This window comes from Alexandromys fortis, unplaced genomic scaffold, assembly GCF_014885135.2.
Source record: "Alexandromys fortis isolate MF-2015 unplaced genomic scaffold, M_Fortis_MF-2015_v1.1 scaffold_1, whole genome shotgun sequence".
NCBI lineage: Eukaryota > Metazoa > Chordata > Mammalia > Rodentia > Cricetidae > Alexandromys > Alexandromys fortis.
In genome coordinates this window covers 17,386,236-17,394,506 of record NW_026067927.1, presented here as the reverse complement: position 1 = coordinate 17,394,506, position 8,271 = coordinate 17,386,236, and the positions used below count along the sequence as shown (strand labels likewise).

The following is an 8,271-nucleotide window of genomic DNA, read 5'->3' as shown; positions in this document are numbered from 1 at the left end:
TTAGTGAATATTAATTATATGAATTAATAACTTTCATTATGACACTCTCATGCAGATAAATATATATTGTACTCTAGTTATATGCACCCACTAAAATGTGAAATGTCCCTTACGCACTCATGGTTTTGAACTCTTGGTCCCCAGCTAATGGCACTATTTTGGCAAATTGTAAAACTTCTGAGACAGTGAACTAGCTAACATAGGGAGGTCACTAGGAATGAATCTTGAAGATATCTGCTTTCTGGTGCTGCCTGGAACACTGTTTCCTGACCCTCTGAGAAGTGAGCAAGCCGTGCCACAGGCTCCTGCAGCCTCAACCAACAGCCCTCCCCTGCCATAGTGGACTGCACCTTCTGAACTGTGAACCCAAATAAATCCTTCACACCTCAAGTGGCTTCCATCAGATCACAGAAGGCCCCAGCAATGAGAAAAGTCACTGATATGATTACCCATTTCTTTTATTCAAGAATGCTACAAAGAAGTAAAAGGAGACCTGCCGGGTGGCGCAGCGGGTAAAGGTGGTCGCTCCCAAGCCCAGCAACCAAGTCCAACTGCCGGGATGCACATCGTGGAAAGAGACCTGACTATGGCAAGCTGTCTTCAACTTCACATTCCAGCTGTGGCCTGTGGACACACACACAAATAAACATGGAACACTGAAGAAGCAAAATGATAGTCACCATGCAGTGAACTTGGAGAAACATGGGTAGAAGGGCAAAGCTAGGGAGCACCAACATGAGCATGCCAGACTGGCAATCGTTACAAATAGCCAGTCTTGTATAGGGGTGAGCTTCACTGCCACTCACGATTCCTTCGCTACTCTTCAGAATCTACAGGCTCAGGACCTCTGCTGGCAGATACCATCGCGGAGTGGGTAGTCTAGCCCCTTCTGGTGACTCTAGGCCAGACTTGAGAGTAAAACGGGGGGATGAGTAAAAACATAAGTCACTTGTAATGGAGCTAAATCCCGAGTCTCTTCCCAGTTGTTTAAGTGCTTCAGAACTTGGATCCTCGTATAGTAGTAAGTCTAAGCTTTCTGGAACAAGTCGCTCCTTGGTGACCCCTGAATCCAAGAGTTGGCTGGAAACAGAAATAACTGGTCAAAGTCGGGATGGATTCGCCTGCGCTCAGTCCCTGTGGGCTTTGTTTTTCAATCTGTTTATACAGTTTCCCATAGGAGTCTGTAATTTTAATCAGTAAATATCTCCCTTGATTTATCGCCTTCTATTGACAGAGTGGTAATTTAAACTTCAGTTCTAATGCTGGGCCTGCTGTGCATGTTCTCCCCCTTCTTGAGTCCCACCTCTCTTTGATTTTTTTTTCCAGTCCTCTTAGGTAATTGGGCTACCTCTGACACCCTTTGTATGACAAGTCTGTGGTCAGAGGTCAGTGGGTTTCCCCTTCCAAAGCCCAGAATGCTCTAGCCAATCACAACACAATCCCATTTCAAGTTTGCAGAGCTGGAGCAGAAAACCAAGACTGATGGGAATTCGTGGATTTTAAAACATAGACAGCCATGGAGTTTTTAAAGGACACTGCTATCCTCCCTAGCCCCAAAGACAGCTTGAAGACTCCACCCCACAGTTTTAGTTTATCTGAATTAAGCAGAGAGACCTCCCTCTTCAAACTACCTAGAAACGCCAATTGCCACATTCGCAGTTTGAAACCTCTGTAAACATGGGTTTGCACAAGCCCTGGCACTCAGGTCTACATTTTTATTTGTTTGTTTGTGTTTGTGTGTGTGTGTTTGTTTGTTTGAGACAGGGTCTCCCTCTGTAGTCTTTACTGGCTCAGAATTTCATATGCAAACCAGGCTGGTCTCAAACTCACGGAGGTTCACCTGCCTCTGCCTCCTGAGAACTGGGATTAAAGGGACGTACCACCATACCGGGCTTAGTTCTACTTTCATTAATGTACACATTTAGCTTTTTCCCTACTGGTAAACCGCTGCCATCCTTTGGGCTTTCAAAGTCTCATGATTTCAATATCTCCTTTGACCATAAATGTTCATGATCTATTTGATGGTCAAGATAAAGGAATAAAGACTTCTTAGTCATAGAGCTGGGCAGTATCAAGCTTGGCTTGGTATCTCCCAAAGTGGCCCAAGGAGCAACAGCGTCACTTGTTTGCCCGCTACAAAAAGGAATGGCTAGATACTGGAGGAGAATCTTCAGGTTCTTAAAAAGAAAACCAAAACCCTACTGTGAATTGAAATGATAGACTGAGCCCCTAATGGATAAAATTAATATAGAGCAAATGACCTTTGGTTTCAGAACTCAAATACCAAGCCACCAATAAGGGAAGTGTCTCCAAACTTAAGTTTCATGAGACTATGTCATAAGTTCAGATGTTTACAAGCTCCAGACAGATGGCTAGAAAATATTAAGGAAATTTTAGGTCATGTTCACAAGCATGGTTCCCTATAGCGTTATCTTATCAAACTTGTTTTTTGTTGATGGTTTTCACGGTTGTATCCCTGAAGTCATTACAAAAGTACTTAAGATCACAGAAGTTTAATTAAGTCCAGAAAGGGAGGGGCAGAGGGGAAAATATGTGGCTGAATGGACAATAATAAAGTGTGGTGGTTTGAATGCAATTGGCCCCCAGAATCTCGTAGGGAGTGGCACTGTTAGAAGGTGTGGCTTTGCTGGAGTGGGCGTAGCCTTGTTGGAAGAAGTGCGTCATTGTGGAGTTGGACTTTGAGATTTCTTAGGCTCGATACGGCCCAATGTCAACTTCCTATTGCCTACAAGATGTAGGACTCTCAGCTACTACACCAGTTCCATGTCTGCCTACCTGCCACCATGCTCCCCAACATGATGCTGATGAACTGAACCTCTGAAACTGTCAGCAAGTCACGGCAATTAAATGTTTTCCTTGTAACAGTTGCCATGGTCATGGCGTCTCTTCGCAGCAACAGAAACCCTAAGACACAGGGGAAATCAATCAACTCAGTGGTCAACATACATAGACAATATTATATTAAACTTTCAATATTACATTTGAGGATGAACATGACAAGTTTGGAAACATATCAAGAGGCCAGCGCTTCAGAAGAGAAGGATTTGGGGATCAGGCCATGGGCGAATAAATTTTTAAAATTGGTTGTTACACTTGATCTGAAATAGAAACCGGCCAATGAGTGTTTGAGAAGAGGGCACTGGGGAAGAGAAGATAAATTCTATTCAGACTAGGAATGGTAGAGTTTCATGCCAGAAGCAATTGGCAGAAGCTATCAGTCCGCAGATAACACTTGACATTCTATTCATTTGGAAGAGTATTCCGGTGCACATGGGGAAGTGAGCTGATGAGGCTCTCTCTTACGGCTGCTCCAGGTGTCCCTTACCCAGAGCAGGGCTTCTTCGTTTGTGCCTCTGCCACTTCCAGCCAACATGACCTCCGTGATGTTCTAGTTAGCACTGCTTCATGTGGAAGAGGCCATCTATGTCTCCTCCATTCTGTTTTAGATTCCTTGAAAACAACTTGGGGAGGTGACTCAGTGGTTAAGTGCTTGTCTGTCAAACATGAGGACCAGAGTCTGGATCTCAGAACTCGTGTGAATGCTGGGTGGGGCGTGGTACCTGTAATTCTAGCCTGAGACGGCAGAGATAGGGGATCCCCCTAAGCAAGCTGGCTAGCCAGAGTAGTCATATCAGCGAGCTCTGGGTTTGCTTGAAAGATCCTGCCTCGATGTAGGAAAGGTGGAAGAACAATGGAGGATAATTGCTGACATCATCCATAGGCCTTCATGTGCATGGGCACATATGTGAAAGCACATCGACACACATACATGCACACACACACACGTACTTCATACAGACGAAGAATAGTGGTGGGAGGAGCAAAACCCTTGCAAACAAAGCCCACACCTTTCTCACTTCCTATGCCTGGTAGACATTCAGCATTCTCTTTACTTCCTGAGTTAACTGGAGCTTGGCTACCTCACTGATTCAAGGCTAACACCAGAAGCTTGATTGGTCTGGATTGAAGTGCACTGATGATGAAAACGTCTCCTAAAGGAAACACCAGCATCATCTTTGCTTCCCTCAAGGCCCCACCATGAAGTTCTAGAAAGTTCATTTCAGTAAAACCCATTGAGATAGTGCCCACTCAGGCAAGCACCTACAAACCAGTGGAAACGTCTTTTCTGGGTAATGTAAGAGGTCTTGATTGTCTCCTTCTTAAGAAAGTAATCAATATTTGGGCCGCTCCTAATAACTCAAAGCATTGAACATTTTCATCTATGAGATATCAAGGCTTTATCTTCTGATCATACAATGGGATCTGAAAGCCTTGAATGTGCAAATGAGAGAGACCGGGTTACTTGATGGTATTAGTAAGGCCCAAAATGAATGACAAAGACGCTTACCTATATGCTGTGTCTGTGAGAGGAAAGGGTTGCTCAGATCCTTCTCACTGTTGCATCATTTCCTTCACGGTGCATTAGATGAATGAGTAGGGTGGGACCATCCCTTCGGCCAGAAGACATTTCTTGATGCCTAGCTGATGTCTAGCCTACAGTCCATCACACGACCATGTTCCTTCCCGTGCTGCGGCGTGGGAAGTGAGGTGGCTTCCAGAGAAGTAATTAGCAAAGTGCATGGAGGAGGCTTGAGAAGAGAGAAAGATAGAACTACAGGCTAAATCAATAAATAATAAAAAATTCAGTTGAAGGCATTTTCCATCTTGGTGTTCTTGGCTATGAGCGAGAAAGAGAGAAAGGAAGAAAGCAGGCATGAAGGAGGGATCCATAGGCTGGCTCACGCAGCTTCAGGGGGATGCTCTGTGCACCCAAGATGGACACGATGAAGGCCAAGTCTAGGAAGTAGAATTTCTGTTCCCCCTGACTTCCTCCACCATTTGAGTCTTCCAGGGAGGTGTGTGAGATACCTGTGCTTAGCTATTCCTGGACTAATTGCCCAGGCATTGATCTCTTAATGGTAGAGGATGAGTTAATTTATTCCCAAACTCTTCTAACTTGGCAGAAGAAGAGTTATTAGTCCTTGGACTCGCTCGGTATATTACATATTCTATTATTTATCATTTACATATAAAGGAAAAGTGTGAGGCTCTCAAAGGAGAAGCTGGCCCAGGAGCAAGAGAGAAGAGCCCAGAAGTGAGAGAGTGGTGGGGCAGGAGTGGGTGATTTAGAGAGTTTCCATTTCCCAGCTCGCTGCCGTTAGCAGGTCAGTAATGGCAAAGGGTGGGGAAACGGATAAATACCGGACTGGGGGAGAAGAATGTGATGCAGGAGATAAGGAAGGGGGCTTTGATGTTCCAAGATGAAAGGTATAAAGCTCTCTCGTTCATGCATTCATTCCACAAATATTCCCGTACTGGATACGGATATTAAATGTAGGCCTGCTCCCAGGTAAACAAACAACATGCAGTCACAAGTTAGAAAAAGTGCTAGGATGGAAAGGAATCGGGCACTATGGGAGGAAAGAATAGGAACGGGGATTAAATACGTGTAAATAGATGAGTCGGGGAAGACTTCGGAAAGGTTAACCTTTAAACTTGAACTTGAAAGATAAGGAAAAGTCAGCTGCACAAAGAGAAAAAGAGACTCGACAGAGGGCTTTATGAAGGCCTTGAATCAGGCACGTCCTTGGCAAATTCAGATTGACAAATGTTAATGGCACTTGTACTTACGGAGCAACTGCTGGCGCACAGACGACGTGTGTGTTTGTGTGTGTGTGTGTGTGTGTTGTGTGTGTGTGTGCCCGCATGCGCGCACACACGTGCATGCATGTGTTCATCCCTCCTACCCCTGTAGAAGGCATCATTATTCTCCCACTTTGCTAGTGAGAGAAATGAAGCTAGCATGGCGTCAAGATCAAACAGAAGCAGACAGGGACCAGCACAGTTTTCAGCAGGGAGCTAGGCTTAACCTAAATGTGGACTGTGTAAGGATCCCTACAGCTGCCATTGATGATTGGAGTGCAGGGGTGCCCCAGAGAAAGTGGAGGAGCATTGAGAAGGAAGGCGTGGTAGGTTTCTAGCAAGTGCCTTGTGGCTGTGCCGAGAAGCTTCCAGTAGAGGTGATGGAGGCAACAAAGGGTTTGTAGGCCTGTTTTGACTTTGTTGAGAGACAAGAGGCAGCCAAACAGTGAGGGCACAGAAAGAAAACACATAGATTCTAACCTAATCCCAAGTAATTTCTACCATTCAAGAAAGGGAAGTGGGGTTGAGGAACAGAATCCCTGGAATGAGAGAGTTTGTAGATATGCCACCAGCATCCTGCCTCATCCAGTCTAACTTAGATACCTGCTGCCTATGGCTGTCTTTGATTTCCCTGTACTCCTCCACATTTTTAAGCAGGGACACACACACACACACACACACACACACACACACACATCCTACCTGATCCAGCAACCAATGAGATCACCAGGCCATCTTCCCCCTATGACCAAGGAAGAGATAACTACCATCAAGAAACTGCAATTAGGGAAAAGAAATGCAGGGTTGAATGTTTTGTCAACCAGCACTGAGGAAGCAGAGGCAGGAAGGTCTGAAAGACAAGGTGAGACCAGTGTGGTCTACATAGCAAGTTCTAGAGCAGCTTGGGCTCCTTAGCAAGTTCTAGAGCAACTTGGGCTACATGGCAAGTTCTAGGAAGACTTGGACTACATGGCAAGTTCCAGAGCAGCTTGGGCTACATAGGAAGGCCCTGTGTTGAAATAAAGAAAAATACCTTCATACATATGAACATAACAAAAATGTAAGCCCAGCTCCCCTGGGGGAAGAGAGGTCCCCTCGCCTGAAACCATCCTCAACTCCTCAACTCCATCGAAAGCCTGGAAGACGCTCGCCCGCTTGAGAAGTTTTGAATCCCGGAAACTCAGGGCGTTAGTTTGTTTTCAGAACAAGGCCCAATGAAGGAAGCAAAATAAATAAGCAAGGGTTGGGTGTTTCCATTATTTTAGGGGGTTGCTACCCCACCACCATTCCCAAATCTTACAGAAATGAAGGACAGGCAGAACTGACAGGTGGGCCTTTCCGTTTCCCTCTCCTCGCAGATGTACGACAGCCATCCATGTTGTGGCTTTGGCCGAATCTGAGTAGATGTGCCTGGTGAGCCGTCTGGGCCTCGGTGGTTGGCTTCAGAACAGTAGCCACAGCGTGTTCCCCGGGGACCGGCTCTGCGTTTCATGTGATATAGTTGTTCGTCTGGGTTTTATAGAGAACCAGAGGTCTTGACCCTAGAATACACTAGAGCACAGCCTTGTTAACAAAGTGTCCAGGGGGGTGGGGGGGGAGCGTTAAGGGAAACTGGGAAGGGCCTGTGGAATACAGTGCCTTCATCCCAAGGAGGCCCCAAACACGCTCCCTGGGTGTGGCCTTTCAAACCAGCAAAATCAACTCCAGATATCTGAGGGAGAGCGAACAGAGAGTACAAATGTGTCAAGGGGAAGGGGGGAAAAAATAACAGCTAATATGATCAAATGCGAAGAGAACACGACAAGCTGTGGCTCGTCGAAGATCTCTGGAGACACAGCGCAGAAAGCACAAAAGTCCTTCAGTGGAGGTAATGAGGCGCATCTAATTATATTTAAGAAAGAAACATCGAGGACGACCCTAAAAGCCTCCCCCCCCCCCCCCCCCCGCCTTTTCCCCAAAAAGAATCAATCGAGTCTAAATGCTAAGCAGACAGGGACAGGACGGTTTCAGAGCAAGTGAGGAACTCGAGACAACATCACGGAAACGAGATTGTCGCTTTCCCAGGGCTGAGAAAAATATCACACACATCCTTCTCTGTCTATTGTCTTTTAACCAACCCCCCCTCCCCAAAAAAGTGTCAGGAAGAAGCAGCAGGAAGAGGAAAGGGGGAGGAAGAAAAGAAAAGAAGAAAGGGAAGGAGCGCACGGCAGCACCCCCCCCCCTCCGCCATGTGAAATCAAGGCAGGCCAAATGACATCTGACACCACCAGGCCACAGCTGAAGAACAAGGAAAAAGTTTTAGGGCGACTGTCATTGACCCATAGTCCTTCACTCCTAACCTTTCCCTCCAACATATGTTTCTCATTTCCTTGCTTATAGCTGGCCCAAGCTAATGATATGTGTTTTGGCCAGGGTCCCGAGCTCGGCATACAGCCGGTCTTGTTCTCATTGTCCGGGCTACTTACAGAAACCTCTTTCTCTGTGTCTTTCTCTCTCTCTCTCGCTCGCTCGCTCTCTCTCTTGCTCTCGCTCACTTGAAAAAAGAATACAGCTTTAAAGAACAGTAAATATGCAAAGCAGCCCCCAAGCTCTATACAGCTACCATCT

General features: G+C 46.0%; 1 long non-coding RNA gene across 3 annotated transcripts; it reads right to left on the bottom strand.

Annotated features, from left to right (window-relative positions):
- Positions 1-480: 480 nt before the first annotated feature.
- LOC126502461 (uncharacterized) lies at positions 481-7,606 on the bottom strand. 3 transcript variants are annotated; one of them, XR_007591954.1, is made up of 5 exons: positions 6,965-7,606; positions 6,367-6,406; positions 2,797-4,610; positions 950-1,080; positions 481-624 (listed from the first exon to the last, which is right to left on the bottom strand). It is a non-coding gene; the product is annotated as an uncharacterized lncRNA (long non-coding RNA). The 3 variants fall into 3 exon arrangements; XR_007591953.1 differs by having other exon boundaries at positions 2,797-2,925; positions 4,370-7,606; XR_007591952.1 differs by having other exon boundaries at positions 2,797-7,606.
- Between the last annotated feature and the right edge of the window lie 665 nt (positions 7,607-8,271).